Source organism: Apteryx mantelli, chromosome 15, assembly GCF_036417845.1.
Source record: "Apteryx mantelli isolate bAptMan1 chromosome 15, bAptMan1.hap1, whole genome shotgun sequence".
Classification (NCBI taxonomy): Eukaryota; Metazoa; Chordata; class Aves; order Apterygiformes; family Apterygidae; genus Apteryx; species Apteryx mantelli.
This window is the reverse complement of record NC_089992.1, coordinates 18,969,462-18,987,471: the sequence shown is the minus strand read 5'-3', so window position 1 is coordinate 18,987,471 and position 18,010 is coordinate 18,969,462. Positions and strand designations below refer to the sequence as shown.

The window sequence follows — 18,010 nt, the reverse complement described above, 5'->3', positions numbered from 1 at the left end:
TTGACATGTCAGCTGTAGAAATTGCAGACATACTGTTACTTTATCTAGTATTCTTAATCCTCGAAAAATGTCACGTTTTTCCTGGCTAAACCACACTCTTGATTTTTTTTATTTTCTTACATCTTTGCATATACAGTGAATAGTTTCAGCTTGATAGGAAATAAATTCAGTTTAGGAGAATTTTTACTGCATGAAAATTGAGTAATTTTGAGTTATTTGTGTTCTCTGTCCTGTTTGCCACAACAAAACACAAGTAGTACGTTGACCTGAGTTTTAAAGTTTAAAGCTTTAAAGATGTTGATACTTCCTCATGAATTTTTCTTCTGAAACAAACTCTCCAAAGCCAGGCATTTTTTTTAAAGGAGATAATTTTATAGTTGAAATAAATACTACTTCTGTCATATTATAAGGAAAATACAGTCTTCTGCAGGGCTCTTATATTTAATCAAATCACTGTTTAGAGTGTAGTTTGTGATGTTAATCCTAAATTGTTAGAATTTAGAAATTCTAAGGCTTTGGAAGGAAAAGCAAGATGATTTGCTATTCTTCCTAAATCTGATTCTGCCATTCTAGGAGACATACTATCAGCAAGGCTGCTTTTGTCTTGCCATTCTTTCAAAGATGGGAAGGCTTCTTGTCTACAAAACTAGCACAGGAATTTTAGGACTAGAAGCCTTCGTGGTTACAGGTCAAGATAACTGAATGGATGACTTTGAACCTTACACCTGTAGTTTGGTGCTACAGAAAACAGGGCAGTCCTTCCTAGGTTAACATTTCTTTCTTTGTCCTACCTGAAGGAGATGGAATTTTGTGTATGACATCTATTAATACTCTCAGAGTATTATAGCTTGATATCATGCTAGGGAATGAAGATTTTGGGTGAACAATACTTACTCCACTTGTCTCAGTGTGCTATCTAATTACCAGAAGGAGACTTGCAACGCTTTTAGCTAGTAACCAGCAATTTCCTGACTGACTGCAGTGGGGTTGCCTAGCACTAAGTCAGCTGATGTATTTTTCATCATAACTAAGTCATGCTCCTTCCTCACTCACAACATATACATACCATCAGACTCCCCTCATACTTTAAAGTGGCAGTCAAGATATTAACAATGAACAAAACAAAACAAAAGACTTTAGGTCTGTGAAATTAGCCAAAACCCAGAACTGGAACTAATGGGGCATGCTTGTTACAAGCTCTTACCATTTAGTAGGATCAGACCCCATACTTGCCCAGGCATGTGTCACCGGGTATGAGAATTCCTTCCAGCTCTGGAGATCTAGACTTGGAACAAATAGCCTAGAGAACTGGACAGCTGAAGAAGCAATGCAAAGGATGCACTGAGAGGAGTTTCCTTTTGTAGGCTGAACTCCTACAGACTTCAGCGGGAACAGGATCAGACCCTGTTCTTTAGCTACAATTCTAGCCCTTAACCTTAAACAAAAGAGTCTTCACAAAAGCAATTCTTAGAAATGTATTGTTTCAACTTTTTGAGGGGTTGGAAGGATTTAGACATATGGGCCTGACCCACTCTCACCACCATGATTATAAAAGGGGAATAACATCAAGAAAACTAGTGGAAATTCAAGGGTGCAGCCTGGAACAACAGACAACTGTGATTTGTTTCTTTCAGTGGAGGGACACTTGATGATATGCCCCTGTTGCACCAGAATACAACTTCTGGAGGGAACAACTGTGACTCAGATAACTGAAGCCTGATTAGCTTGGAAAGGAGCAAGGCTTTAACAATGGGTATCTGTTTTTGGGGGGGGGGGGGGTTGTTTGTTTGTCTGTTTTTTTTCCAAAAGGTGCAATGAAACCTTATTTTCTGATAACGTTTTCCTTCACATTTTGTTTGATGTGAGCCTTTGGCAAGTTTCTGGTCTGAGCACAGTTTTCATTTAGACTTTGCAGTTCACCTTTGAAAAGGAAAGTAGAGCCAAAATATATAGCATGCTTTAAAAAGGAAAGTAGAACCAAAATATATAGCATACATTTGTTGTACTTTTGTAGCAAATGAAAGGTGGTGCTAAGTAATGTCAGGTTTTCCAGAACATGAAGTATTAAAATTTTGTCAGTAAATTTTGTCAGGGTTGGGTCAAAGTAAGTTTCCTGTTCCAACTTCTTCATGTGTCCTTTTTCCTTCTGAGCTCAAACATGTTCCCATCTTATGCTGCCTGAGGCAGACAAGACACATTTTTCTATACTGCACCAACATTACTCAGCCAGCTAAAAGGTTCATAATTAAATGATGCAAAATATCTTTTTTTTTTACTTCCTCTATGCAGCTCTCAAATCTTCTAGCTGGGTGGAGGAGAACTGGCTGCAGAATGAATCCCATTCTGTATGATGAGACAAGCCTGGAAGCACACTCAAAAGCTGAGAAAAGAACTAACAGGTGGAGAAGTCAGACTCCAGCACTGATGGTGAAAGCATTAGCTGAAATATTGGCTTGAAATATTATTTTTGCATTCACAGACCTGTTAGTGTTTCTCTGATACAGTAAACAACCCTTAGTTTGATAGGTTATTTCATGTATCCATAAGCATTTTCTTTTGTGTCTGGGTGTGAATGTTGGGAGCGTTATTAGAACTGTGAAGCTCTTGAAGCAATGAACCTAGGTAGATCATAATGTAGGGTGTGGGTCAGAAGATGGCTGAGCCAAATTAACCAGTCCCTGACTGCAAAGGGAAGAGGTCCTACACTCCTTACCCATTTCCAACTACATGTCCCTGCTGCTTACACTGTCTTGTCCGATCACAGAGGGAAATGATCAGTTCGCCAAAATGACAGAAAGTTAACTCAGAGTAAGCTGATACTCAGAATGTCATGTTCTTCTGAGGTGCACCTAAGTTGGGAAAGACACTAAAGCCTGTTCTTGTATACATGCCTTTTAAAAGCTAACCTTACGTTTTTGCAAGTCTGCCAAAACACTGGATTTTCCATGCTTATACTGCAATTAATTCAACTGAATTTAAGAAATCTCAAGATTTCATTCTGAGTTCATTATTAGCATATTTACCCAATGTAGCATAAGCATTGGAAGAATGTACTCTATCATGATATGTAGCCAAGCTACAGTGCTTAATACAGTTGTAAGCTTGACAATTTGGAAAACTGCAAATGAGGAACTTTTTCACAATATCTAATTGATGTACTTACAGTAAGTGCTCTGAATCATTCCCCTGGAGCTTCAGTTGATTCTCTCTGTGTAAGAACCTCTTCCTGTAGTGGGTCTGTTGTACTCAAACACCTTTAATTAAGAGAAAAAGTTAGAGTTACTTGTCTCAGTAAACACTTGATTCTTTTACCAATGCAGTTGTCTTGTTGGCCAAATTATTAAAGACTATGAAACAGAAGAAATCCCTGAAATAGTAGCTGTAGTACTTCTCATAAAGGTGCTGCGTGGCACCAGACACAGAAAGGTAACTAAGAGTTTACACTTGAAGCACAGAATCATGTGGGATATAAGATTGTTAATATGTAAATAGGAACTAACAACAATGTATAAATGCTAACACTGACATTTTAAAATGGAAGTCCTCACCCTTTTAGACTGCAAAATCTATCACCTTTGATAGGTTAATCCCACGTCTGCCTCTGTGGCGGTCTTGTATGGAAAAGATTATTTCCAGAAATTGAAGATTAGTAGAAAAGTGTGTTATTAGATTAATATTAATGCACCTGATTTTTGCCTTCCATTTTGCTATGTCATTTCCTATAATAACTATCTGGCTGAGTCACTATCTCCAAAACAAGGTGAAGGAAGAATGTTTGTTAGGAATTTAAATAAGAAGCTAAAGTCCGCTCCCTTTGGAACCACTGTGGTCTTTGAGAGGTTGGTTGTAGCACAGTACCGGCAGCTGCAGCAACTTCAGGAAAAAAACGCTTACCTGCCTGATCAAGCTGGGAATACTACTCTTGGTGTATTGATCGAGAAAGTGAAAACTTCCTTATGTACCTGAGGCTATTTCATTAAGTTAATAGTTTTGAGAATTTATAATATGAATCTTCCAAATGTTTAAACATGAACAATGAAACATGATCTTCCAAATGTTCAAACAACCCAGCTATAGATGATATATAACTTCCTGCATAAGCGTGCAACACACATACAGTTTATGCAGTATCTGAGTTTTCATCATCTTCAAAAAAGAACCAAAATCAGTCAAGTAATTAGAATAGAGACAGACAGATGAGAAAAGTCAGCATAGAAAGTTGTAACAGAAAATAGCAACTTTGAAATGGCTACTGTGTAGTAGGCATTTCTATTATGTAATAGAAAACAACAGAAGGAAAACCAAGATTAAAGAAACCCCAGACTGGTGTTTCTATGAAGGGCCTTTGCACGTACATGGAATTTGAGTCAGTGCTAAGCAGCTGGTACAGCTAGCCCAGGGCAAACCGAGGCGCACCAAGTTGGACGCACAGCGATTGCAATGAACGTTGAGATCTAGCTGATGGGAATGCAATATAATTAAATTGAAATGACTTTTCACTCTTGCTGTCACGAGAAAGATATGATTACTTTTTACACTCAACCATAAGAATATGAAATTCGCCACTTATGAGCAACTCCTGTTGTAATTTGGTTCAAGAGTACTTGATCTTGCACATGCTCCTTTACATACAAGTAATCACCCTCGCAGTAGGTGCAATGGAAAGATCTAGCAGCATCCAATAAAAGGCCTGAGGAACCAACCACGTTCATCGTTCACCCTAAGAAATGCTGTTCCTGGAGCAACTCTCGCACTTCAGTGAACTTTTAAATATTACACAGAGCACCTTCTGCCTTTCAGTCTCCGCGCGGGGCTGCGCGTGTTGTCCGCACGCGGGGCAAACGCCGCCGCTGGCGCCCCTACGCCTGCCCCTGCGGTGGCAGTGCCTGCTGGGAGAGCCGCGCTGTGCCCAGCCGCAGCGCTCACGCGTTTTCGCTCTGCGGGGCCCGGGGCAGCCGGAGCGGAGCGAACCCGGGGCCCCGGCAACGCGCCCCGCCGTGCTTGCCACCGCGGCCTGCGCGCGGGGCTGCCACCGCGGCCTCTCCGCGCCCGTCGCGGAGCCCGCTCGCCGGCTTAGCACGTATCCCCGCCGTTAGCTGCTTCGCACGCCGCTTCGTACGAGGCTCGAAGCCTGCGGCGACACGGCCAACAGCCCCGGCGGGGCCGGACTGTGCCGTGGGGACACGGCCGGGACGAGTCCCTCGGCGGGGCCGGGCCGGTGCTGCCATTTTGCCCGCACCCCTCCCTCGGCCCGAGCAGGGACCCCGGGGCGGCGGCGGCGGCGGCGGCGGCGGCGGCGGCGGCGGCGGCGGCGGCGGCGGCGGCGGCGGCGGCGGCGGCGGCGCCTCCTCATGCCGGGGCCACGCTCCGGCAGGGAGAGCGGGGCGGGGCGGGGCGGGGCCGCGGGACCCCCGGGGTCGGGCGGGGCGGGGCGGGCGAGGCGGGGGCCGCCCCGCGCCCCGCGCCCCCAGGGCGGCTATGCGCCATGCAGGTTCCCGGGCGGGCGCCGCTATTGTGGCACGCAGCTTCCCGGGCGCCGCCGCCGTCGCGGTGCGCGGCGCCGAGGCAGGCACACAAAAGAGCGGCTGCCGCTCCGCCGTCGCCAGCAGGGTAAGGAGCGGGGCCGGGCGGCGCCATCCTCCCCCGGGGCGGGCACCCCGCGGGGCTCCGCAGGGCGGCGGCCGGGCGCTGTGGGGGCGCCGCCGCCCCCTCCCCTCGCCCCCCTCCCCCTCGCTGCCCGCGCGGCCGTTGCGCCCCTCGCGCGCGGGGCGCGGCGCGGCCGCCGCCTCACGGCCGTCAGCGCGGCCGCCGCGGGGGAGCGGGGCCGGGGCCGGGGGCTGCGGGCGCGGGGCCGCTCTGCCTCCCCGCCGTCGTGGGGAGGACGCGGCGTAGCGCGGGCTCGGCGGTGCCTCAGCCCGTGCGCGGCGCCGGCGCCTCGTCGCGGGGCCGGAGGCTGGAGCCGCCCCGCCGTGACGGAGCCCGGAGACGGGGGAGAGGAGCCCTGGGGCGAGGCGGCACCGCCGGGAGCTCGCGGGTGTCCCCGATGTGTCGCGCCCGGTGCGCCGAGTGGAGCGGAGCTTTTGATCCACTTCTCTCTCTCTTTTTTTTTTTTCTCCCCTCATAATGAGGTCTGAGGGGAAAAAGCTGCTCAATTAAAAATTCTGCACTTGGTTTTTCTTCAGATAAACAGCACAAAACATAACATGCCTTGTTTTCCCCTTTTTGAGACTGATTTTCTTTCTTTCTTTTTTTTTGTATTGCCGTAACAAAAGGGATGTGGGGGGAGAAGAGGAAGGGAAGGGAAGGCTGCACGGGGAGCTGGATCCTGGCGAGGCAAGGACTGCCTTATTTCACCTCAAACAGCAGGCTGGGCTTTCAGATTTGTGTGGTTCGCTTGCTCAATGCCCTTTTGATGGGCACTGCATGCTAGCAAGGGCATAAAAGAAATTTAAATAAAGACACAAAAGATTATACAGCATACATAGTATGGAGATAAGGTGCAGTGCACTGATGTGTAAGAAAAATCTTAAATTACTATGGCCTGATTGGGTTAAAAAAAATACAAATAGAGTTTCAGTTATATTACCTTGTCAAAGCCACCATATAATCTCCCAGGGGTGCAAAACCTGTTTGCAGAAATGGTATTTTGTGTGTTATTACACCTGTTACCCAAGAATCCCTCCTTATTTAACCAGCAGAACTGTATATGTAAAAAAACAGAAGAAACTGCTGTCTTAGGTTTATGTGGTTGTGTGTAGGCAATACTATTTCCACATAAGATGACTTTTAAGAGGGAGGAATTTTAGTGTAATTGTTTATTGCCATTTTAAGAAGTAAAAATATGGTATATGCTGATTATCTGTATGTTGAAGCGATTTACAGCATAAGACTGAAATTTATCTCTGTATGGTCCAGATTCTCCTCAGTAAGGGGCAGACAGGGAGGAAAGAGCTCTTCCTTCCATGTGTGGTGCTACGGTTACCCAACCACTGCGGGGGAAGTTGCTGTCCTTACTCTGCTTTGGACTCCTCGGATCTCAGGCTGAGGACCTGTTCTTGTAAACCTTGATTCTGTCAGGCTTCCTAAACTCAAATTCTCTGCTGGTTTAGCCCTTCCCTGCTCTTGGAAGTATCTAAAGCTATTTTTAAAAATCCAGTGTTGCCTGTGATCAGTAGCCACATTATTGGTTCTCTTTGATCCTCTGATCTTAAAGAAGAGTGTTCTTGAAAAGGCCACGGCTGCTCAACTCTTTTGGTCAAAGTCTTATGAGACTAAGGAAGCATCCTGTAACATTTTTTTTATGCACTTACCTGGTTAATGCCAGTTCAGATTGGAGACTGCACATGAATTTAAACGAGCACTAGGTCTTTAACAGTGACCTTTGCTTAAGGCAGTGAACATGAGGATCCACTCCAAGAAGTGTGATTGTAACATCTCTCCAGCTGGTCTGATAAGAATGTTTGCTAAGAAATCATTTCTGAAAATAGTATAGTTCAAGCCTCTTCCAGCTTATGCTCCTGTGCTGTGAAGGTAGAGAAATCTAGCAGGAAGTAATCTGTTCCTGGCTATTTTTCACATAGAGAAATAGGAAAGATCTTGTTTTTGTCCAGAACAGCCTGTTGGTTGTAGCCTTTGAACCCAACCCTCAGTTTGGGAAGCTTGTCAGAGTCGGTGTTCGGGGGCAGGCTTTGGATGCTTTTTTGCATGGCCCCAGACTTGTGATACAGATTTCCCTTGTAATGCATGTTTAAATAAATAAGGCAATGCTTTAAATGCTTTAACTCCTTGCAGCAATACAAGCTAGGGACTGAGTAGATGGGGAGCAGCACTGCTGAGGAGGCCCTGGGGTCCTGGTGGACAGCAAACTGCACATGAGCAAGCCTAAGAAGTCCAACAGCATCCTGGGTTGTATGAAAGCAGTAGACGGGCGGAAGTGATTATCCCTCCCTACTCAACACTCATTAGATTGCACCTATAAAACTGAGTCCAGTTTTGCCCTGCCCCAGCCCAGTTCAAGAAAGACATTGATAAACTGGAGTGAGATCAGTGGAGGGCCACCAGACTGGCTGGGGCTGGAGCACAGGCCTGGTGAGGAGGAGCTGAGGGTGCAGGGTTTGCTCAGCCTGGAGAAGGGGAGACTTTGGGGGGCCCAACAGCAGCTCCCCAGTATCTACAAGGGTGTCATCAGGAAGGCAGAGCCAAGGTCTTCACAGTGGTGCATGTCAGGAGAATGAGAAGCAATAGGCATATGTTGAAGCAAGAGAGCTTTAGAGTGAATATGAGGAGAAACTTTTCCTCTGTGACAGTCAAACATGAGAACAGGTTGTCCAGAAAGCTTACGCAGTCTCCATCCTTGGAGGTTTTTAAGACCAGACTGGATAAAACCCTGAGCAACCTGATCAGTTGACCCTGGTTTGAGCAGGAGATTGGATGAGAGACTTCTTGAGGTCCCTTCTGACCTGAATTATCCTATGAGCCTATGAACAGTTGTATGTTTGTGCTTATCCTTAAGTGATCTAAGAAGCAGACATGTTTCCAGAAGTCAGAACTTATTAGAAAGGAGTAGAACTTCTATCCTAAAACTACTCCATTGCAGCAAAGACGAATGTAGATACTAGTATGCTATACTGGCCATCTGCTATTACCTGTGTTGTTAAACTACTACATTACTGTAAACCTCCTGATTGTAAGAAGAGATCTTTGGTTGACATATTAGTATTTTAATGCAGATATAAACAGAAGCAAGAAATTGCTTCTTGCAAGCAAGGACCTTTTCTAAGTAATGTCTTTCAGAGCTCCTGTGAGGCGATTAAAACATTGCAACATTAATGCAAGAGGCATATTAGTAGTTCTTATAGCTGGGGAAAATAAAGCACTGATACAGTCACATGCACATCACAGGATAAGAGGAAGAGCTGGAAGCAGAATCAGAAATCACTAGTTCTTAGACGCTCCACAGAACAAGCGACTACTTAGTCAAACATTCACTATGAATGCTTCAGGTACTTGCAAATGCTTTTAGTCTACTGAAGAGAGAATTAAAATATGGGGATCTGACTTTTTTTTTTTTCTGAGGACCTATTTACCCTTAAGAGCTGTGTGAAAAGCAGTTCAAGAAAGTATAGTGCATTTCTTGAAGTGTTCAGTGCTTTAGGCTTGTCCTGCCTGTGGGAGCAGAACATACAGCTCTTAGACTTCTTGTCATGGCATCCATGAGGACATTTTTTCCAAGTCTCAATTTTGACTAAAACTTAAGATTCATCTTGACTAATGATATTTTCCAGGAAAAAAAATCTTCTACAACCGGTAAAAACAGATAAGGAGTAAACTGTTTGCTTCTAATGCCGGCAGGTAAATGCACTGTCATCCGAGTGCACCATATTCCTTTTTGGTTGCAGTACTTACTGCCTCCATTCACCTACTGCAACAGAGGAGGGTGACTCACACTTCAAGAGGAGTAAGTTAGAGCTGAGCAGAGGCTGCTATGGAAAACTGTAGGGTTAATAGGTATTACCACCTAGGAGAAGGAGGAAGAACTAGGAGCCCTGTGGGGACAATGAGGAAAAAGTATCATCATTCTTAGATAATAAGATTGAGTGAAATACTGCTAAAGGTGCATACTCTGAAGTATACTCATGCATGAAGGGATGATTTTCTTTTGAACTAGAGGTAGATGAAGAGGAAAGGACAAGTTGGAAAAAGGGATACAGGAAGTCTTGGAAAGGCGAAGTGTTTCAGCTGTAACTGGTGTGAGGTTTGGGGTTTAGATAAGGATTTTCAAATAGCAGCACTTCTGCAGTGCTGACATCCGCTGATACCCACCTGGACTCCCACTGGGAGGTGAGTGGAGGAGTATCCTGGGATAGCTCTGTTTTGAACTGTTAAAGGTAAAGTTTCCCTCAGAGAATAGCCTTCCTAGTTACAGATTTCAGTAATGAAGATCCATCCACATAGGAATAACTTGTTATTGTTTTATTACTTGAAAGGTGGGTTAAATATCTCCCCTTTGTTAACTGAATAAAGTACAAACTTAATTTTGCACATTACTGTTAGGAATATCTGTGAGCATTACTTCCAGGTTTACGTCTTTCTACCTTATACCCTTGGAGAGATCCCACACGCACTTGACAACCACAACATTTGCAGAAGTTCATCTCCCCAAGCTGACTGTACTTTAACTCTGAGTGTTTTCAAAGAGTGAAATTTGTTGTTTTTCTTTCCTAAAACCTTCCTTCAAGAGAGGGGCCTGACCTTGCAAGGTCTTTTTCCTTAAGAGTCTTCTACCTTTGTGTGTCAAGGGTTCACAAGATCCTTGAAAGATTTACTAAAATTCTTTTACCTCAATAGAGGTTAGATTTAGCTAAGATTTGGTAAAGGGGTCCCAGGAGGCAAGTTTCTTACACTGTCACTGGAGTATAGCAACATCTTTTCCTTAAAAATAGAATAAAATAAAATAAAAACACAACTCAACATAATAGTTACTTGACCACATTAGTCCAAGGTGCCAAGAGATGTTGTCTGACAAGGTAACATAGTGCCTTTGGGGCTCATTTCCATTTTCTCCAGTAAAATGTCCTTGCTGCAGTGACTATATAGAGTTATCTTTGCTTTCCACTTGCTCCAGTTTGAATTTGTTGTGGGTGACAGCCAAGTGATTATCTTAACATAACACTGCAGGGTTCTCTGGGGGATTTAGTGAGATAGTATTACCAGTAAAAATTGAACAGATTTGTTCTTTTTGATTTGGGAAATCTGAAATTCTTTCCACAATAAAGCCTCAAAGGAGAGAAAAGGAAGGATGCAGGAAGTATAACAAAATTTCAGAAATATCAGTGTAAATTCATATTTTAGCAGGTAAACAGAGATGGAGAATTCATGTTCTCATACACCGGCTTCATCTTTCCATCTCCCCGTGCTAAGAGCCTGAGGTTTTAGGAATGATGTCAGAGCAATCTCTTAAGACCCTGGTGCAGTCTGCTCCTCTGGATAAGCTACTGAAGAAGCACTAAAACTTGGAGAAAGTTCACCCTTTTCCCTAAGGAAGGGAGCTGTCAACCTTTAAGTGCTGACTTACTTGAGGAGCACTATACTGATTAGGGAAATACAATTAGCATATCACAAAGCAAGACAACATAGAAGGGAGGAAGGAAAGAAGAGGAGGAGGGAAAACAAGGCAACATGTATATTAGTGGTGAGAGTGCTGCTTCTGTCTATTTTGTATGTGAAAATTCCCTGAGGAGGAGGAAGTGACAGAGGGATTTTTGAAGTATTGGCTCTGGAAGAGTGAATGTTTGAAGAGTGAACAAAAAAATTCAGGCTCTATATCTTTCTTTTTCTTGGTACTCAAGTATCCCTAAGACATTTAGCCACATATTTCTAAACCACTTTTTATTTCTTTTTCTATAAGCTATAATACAGGGTGAGAGCCCTAAGTTCCCCCAGGACAGCACCTCTCTAAATGATATTATAAGAACCTCCCAGAATAAGTAGATCTCTTTGGCCTGCAGTGTTCACGTTCAGCAAAACGGCTGGTCTTTATGTAAAAGAAAGAATACTAATGAAAATAAGATCCCTCTCACAGCCCATATATTTTCTGCCTTTGTGTGTTGGACATTCCTTTCCAACACATCAGCTAGAGAGCATGGAGACCGGATTGCTTTTTTCATATTGGAAACAAGATTGCTTTAGAGCTACCATACTCCTCAAATCCACACCAAATCTCTCTCCCAAGAATGAATTCTTATATTAAACACATACTAACTTTTTTTTGTTTTGTCAGTATCTGTATTTTTTTCTAACTATTAAAGATTGCCATCTTAGCTGCAATTTCTTAGTCAAGAAGCGTTTTCAGAGGTTGAAGTATTGTTGGGAGAAAACATAATTAGATTTCTTGTTACAAAGAGCATTTCACACTAAAATCAAGCCAGTTTTGAGAGATAGTTTACATTTCTATCTTTTTAGTATGTACGAAATACTTGTAAAATTTAATTTTAATATGCTCCGTTGGCACACTCTTGATGAGCTAACATTGAATGCAATAACCAATTAAGGAGAGCTCTACTACTAGTCTATAGTTTGGAATATTCATTTAATAATTGTGAAAGTGTAAGTTATTAGATGAGTAATGGGGCATTTCAGAATCTTCCAAGCGCAATGTGGGTTTTTTTTCCTCTTTTTTTCTTCCTCCTTCATCCCTGTTTGTTCCTATGATCCTCCCATGGCTCATATACCATACAGGTGGTGTACATATTCATGTTTTTGATGTGGTTTAAGTGCTCAAGCCTTGTTGAGTATCATGTTAGTGAGGAGGGGTCTAGATGCTCAGCCTGTCCAGAGACATGACAATAAGGATCACTGTGTGTTTACTTTTTCTCTCTCCAACTATCTGGGGTAGAATTTGAAGTTACTTTACAATAAAAACAGTTTGCATGAATTTCTTGCTCCATGTAATGTCATCTGAGTTAGTTTTAAAGACTCTTCTAAAACCACTACATAGAATGTGAATTGGCAAGGTTTTCAGCACCGTGGCTGCCCCCAGTATACTTTTATGGACGGGTCCAGTTTCTCCCTACATGAGCTATAAACCAGAGTAAAATCTATTTTATTAACAATAGGAAAGGAAGGGTTTTTTTACCTGAAGGCTTTCTATTTCTATTTCCATGTATTCCCTATTAATGAGTGATCGTGCCACATGGAAGGACTGCATTTGGAAGGACAGTCTATGTGGCCATATGCTTACTGGCCCCAAATACTAATTTTTGTGTGAGTGCTGGTTCTGAAATTTCTGTACTCCCAACACCTTTTGTTCCTGCCATCTTTAGAACAAAACTATATCATGTTTCATTAGCCATATAGAAGGACTTCTATTATCATAAGTTCCGTTCCATGGTTGTATTAGAATTTCATGCCCATTAAGCATTTCCCAGATATAGGAAACCAAATCCAGACAGTACATAGAAGAGTAAAAAAAATGTTTGGGAGGGGGGGAGGGGGACACCCAGAAGTCTTTAGATGTTACAGACTCTTTATATGTTATCTAAAACTGTTTGCTGCCTGCTACCAGGTTTCCAAGAGTTTCTGTGCTGGGTTGAGTGGGGGTGCAAATCCTGTGCCTATATTTGTGTGCATACTGTTTAAAAGTCCATTACAATTACTAATGTAGGCATAGTCATAAGAACAGTACAACAGAAAACACAAATATTTCTATTCTTATAAACTGATGAGACTTGCCTTGGTTCCAGACTCTTACTATGCAGCATAGCATGTTGTTGCCATGCTACCAGAATTGCTTGCCTTGATATTTAAATTTACCCAAATTTGCATTTAAAAAAGCATGAACTGTTAATGGTACATTAAAACATAAAATAGCCTGGTAGTCCATACACCTTGTCATCGATTTGTTCATGTATTTTTGACCTCCACAGATGGTTTTTTTCCTTTAAAAAAAACCCAAAACACAACAACAGAAATCCCAGAGACGAATGAACCAATAAAATATGGAAACATTCTGTTTGCTAGTGCAATAAAGGTATGTGTCGAGAGGAATATAAATTATAGTTTCCATAGTTAATGGAAATGTGCATTTTGCCTACCTCAGTAAATGCCTCTTACCATCCTTCATAGTCTCTGATTTATCATTACAATGGGAAACCAGAGCACAGTGATATTTTCCTGTTATTGCTGGGTCGTGGAGGAGAAAGCAGTGTTTTTCTATGATTTAAAAAGAAACCGTATTCTTTAGGCACAAAATACTGTGTTACTGGAATACAACTCTTGATTAGAGATAAGGTAGCTTTAAAAAGAATCTTATCCCTGTGACATTCTTTGCCAGTAATTCTGTGAACGTGACTTTAATTATGTAGAAGTATTTGACATATTACAGCCCAGGAGATCAGAGCTGTGGTGTGCTGGATGATAGACAGAGAGAGAAGGAATTCAGATGGTGACTAGAAATTTCATACTTGATGCTGTGCCAGTGGCATGAGAGGAGCAGAGGATGGGAACTCTTAGCTGGGCTGCACTGCATTTCTGATGCCAATGTTGGGAGGGTTGTTGGGGGCAGAAACCTTCATTGCTGGTTAACAACTACCTGCTTGCTTCAGGGAAGATTCGCCATGCAAATACCTGTGGGATATCAGGAGTGTGTTTAAGCCAGTTTTATATATTTATATAAATTTATATGTATTTATAAAATTTATATATATATATATATTTTTATATATATATAGTATTTTTTTTAAATATATATAATAAAGGGGGGGTGTTTTCAAAGTTGGGAGGAAATCTCACTCTATTCCTCCAGAAGTGAAAGGGACAGTGTGTAACTGTTGTGACACTTACTATTTTCAGTACTTGGTAAGAGACACACTTTAGGGGTTTTTTAGCACTTCTATTCTACACCTATCTACAACTGTATTAAATTATCTCTAAAGCACATATTTCAGCTGATGGTTGTCCCCCATTTATTATTCTACACATACTCATCATAACTGGAACATCAACTAGCAGCTGATCTAATTAGAAATAATGATTTGAACAAAAAAAAGTGCTGTTAAGATTATATTGCTCTAGGGAAGAATAACCTTATATCAGCATAAGATGCATATATTGTTACCGTAATTCTTTTGTAGTGTCATGCGAGGTAAATTTTAGCTTTTGAACTACTTATCAGAAAGCATCAGAGCAAAGAAAGCACACTTGATGGCCCTGTTTTACAGGTAGTGAAACTAAGACAGCTACATTAAAATGACCTGCCCAGAATCCTTCTCCCTGCTGGGTGACTAAACCAGGAATAAAACCAAGGCTCCCAGAATCATCGTCTAATGGTTTATCCACAGTGCTATCCTGACCTGGTTCTTGCTTCGTACAATAGCACTCAGGAGAAGAATGAACTGTTAGCTGACCAGCTTCCCATCATACAAATATCTCTTTCTCATTTTTGTACCAGAATGCTTTTGCTACAGGAGTAGATGCTTTGTACAAAGCATAGTATAAACCATAGTCTTCTATGCTTTGCACCTTAAAAACTGGAATGAGGGAAAATTGAGGGTTTTTTTTTTTGTATTACAGTGTTAGCCTTTGTGAGAGTAACTTTCTTCTTTTTTCTTCCTCTCTCTCTCTGTGAATATCTCTGTATTTGTCTGAGATTTTTTTAATAATGATTTAGTAAAACCTCAGGCTTACTCTTGAGCCAGCATCAAATTAATTGAGATGTGTTAACTTTTTTTTTTTTTGGTGAGTCTTGTGATAATTTGTGGTTTAGTTAAGGCTCCAGCTGTTGGTGTGTGAGAATCTCAACTTTGAGTTTCTATTCACACAGGCCCCAAGAATGGAGAAACTGTGAATATGGACTTTAAACATCTGAAGAAAACTATGACATCTTTAAATAATTTTGGAGAATTCTTGTGATTGCTAATGCTGTAGCAGTTGCGATGGAAATAATTTGCTTGAAATTAACCAGCATCTGTTTGAATGATTTAAGCTTGAGTTACTATTTTTTTCTTTATGATTGTAGTTAACATTTTTATAACCATTCACAATAAATGTAGACAAGCAAAATGCCACCCAGAATATCTCAACTAGCTTTTTTTTATCAGTAATTGTTTCATATGCTGTTACATATTTTCATCTATGTAATGACAGTCCTAATTGAATTAATGTAGTAAATTAATGTAGTCCTGCTAAACAGCATCACAAGGTTGGATAGCATCACAAGGAGCCCAGGCTACTGCTGCTCTCTGTTAAGGTTCCTAACCCTTGCCAGGTGCTGGCCCAATGGATCTTGCCTTTCGGCTGGATGAAGTCCATGTTGCCATTAAGGTTATACCTCTCTCAACATCAGATGAACACGGGATCCTAACGGGGGTTGACCCTACCTGACAGACTGATGATGAGCCAATGTAGGGCTCGTCGACACACTGGCTGCCATCACCTCTGGCTGGACTGGGAGCAGTCCTTCCTCCTGCTCTCTTCCTCAGACCATCCACTGTGCATTTCTCCTTGGGGACAACTCTTTTGTTATTAAGAGACTGTGCTTGTCTTGTCTTTGCAGACCAAGTGGCTGCAGGCTAACCAATCCAGCAGTGATTTCTCCTTTTGAGCAGCAGGCCAGGCTGCCCATCACAAGAAATGTGCTGAAGACTACTGAGACCCTCACATGTCAAAAAGACCAGCAATGGTGAAAATTAAAAAAAATGTTTTAAACAGTAAAGTTTAAAGTATTTGCAGCTGGCTATAAAATATATTTTTTACATATATATATTATATATATATAGCTGGCTATAAATAATAATTCCATATATGTGGAACTAAACAACTAACCAACACAGTAGGAATCCTGAATGAAATAGAACTGTTCTTAAAATACACATATCCTTAATATAGTGGAGTCTACAAGCCAACTAAGGGTAGAGGACTCCTTTATGATAAACATTTACAAAGACAGCAGTAGACTGGCATTGCTGGTAAGACTGACCTGTCTAAATAGACCTGACAGCTTGGTATGTTTTGTTTACACTTTATCTGAAATAAAAAGATAGAGGAAAGAAATATTGTAAGAGCAGAAAAATGTGGTACAGAGTCAATATAACCTCATATTGGGGTAGAGATAGGGTGTGAAAGACTGGATTTAATGAATAACACACAGACTAAACATTTACCGATAGCTTGGAATAACAGGTGTATCTGATTATCAGTCAGTTCATTAAAAGAGGCTAATTATACTCAACTGGAAAAACTCCACTTGGTGTTAGTTTTGTTTAATTGTGCTCTTAACCTTTTTGCTGGCTTAAATTATGAAGATAAAAATGCCTGCTTTTTTGAAAGAATGCATTAAATGAATCAGCTATATAAATATAAAGAGTTTGTGAGCCAGCACAAGTGGAAAAAGAAGTTCTGTGCTACAGAGACTATAAAAAGACAGCTCTATAATTATTACACTGTGTCCATTGTTGTTGTTCTTGACCAGTACTGTAGCAGTGTAGGATGTCAAACTCTGTTTCATGCACCTGTAGCCTGCAGACTTGTAGTTTTGTACATGCTTTGTTAGAGGGGTGGCCTTTCAACAAAACGAAGCCTTGCTTAATGGGCTTTCCCAAAACACAAATTGTTTAGGATTTATTTGCCCCCAAATGACAGTTCTTACTATAGCAAATAAAAGATGAAGAATTAAATGGAAAGGAAAATGTTATGTAAATGTTCAGGACTTGAATCTGATGCTGAGATGTCAGAGGGCACAGAAGCTGATTACAGCCTTGCACTGTTAGACTTCGTGTGATGGTACAAAATTGTTTCCTCTAAGGAAACCTTCTAAGGTCCAAAACCCATTGAGAAAGCCCAGGAAAGGTCTGCACAATGTAACCACATTTGTTGTTTCTGGGTGGGTTTTATTTTTTTTATTTTTTTGGGGGGGGGGACAACTCTTTTGTTATTAAGGGACTGTGCTTGTCTTGTCTTTGCAGAGCAGGTGGCTGCAGGCTAACCTTTTATTTGAACTGGGCACTGTTCACCAATATTTCAAGTCTCCATTTTTGCTACAAGATACAAACTTCCCTGACGTGCTTTGTTTCCCCAAGTGCTTGCTCGTCCCAGCAGGGCTGTGGCTGTGCGACTCTTTGTAACATGGGGAGTTCTAGTTAGGAGGAAGAGGAGGATGCCATGGTGTAGTTGTTCAGACCATGATAATTAAATTTACAAAGATAAAGGCTAGTTGACTTAATGATAGAAAAATAGGAATTTGTCCAGTTGTTGTTTCAGGAATTTGTCTGCATTTGACTTTCCTAATGAGCACAACAATTATATAGTATTCTTTAAGGATCATATTCTGCCACCCTTGGTACTTCGTGCTATCTATTGAAGGAAATGGACCATTATCTGCAGACAAGGCATTACTCATTCCAAACCTGATACCGAAAATTTATACACATGCAGTCCTGAGCACCAGTTGGAGAAAAAACAATCTTCTCATGACTAAATAATCCAAACACTGATGAATAAGTATTAGAAAGACTCA

General features: G+C 41.8%; 1 protein-coding gene across 2 annotated transcripts in view; it reads left to right on the top strand.

Annotated features, from left to right (window-relative positions):
- Positions 1–5,555: 5,555 nt before the first annotated feature.
- The window catches only part of APBA2 (amyloid beta precursor protein binding family A member 2), a 114,916-nt gene continuing 102,461 nt past the window's right edge, over positions 5,556–18,010 (top strand). For both annotated transcript variants that reach the window (XM_067305307.1, XM_067305306.1), the window contains exon 1: positions 5,556–5,610. The gene's annotated coding sequence lies outside the window, so the exon portion shown is untranslated. The remainder of the gene's footprint in view (positions 5,611–18,010) is intronic.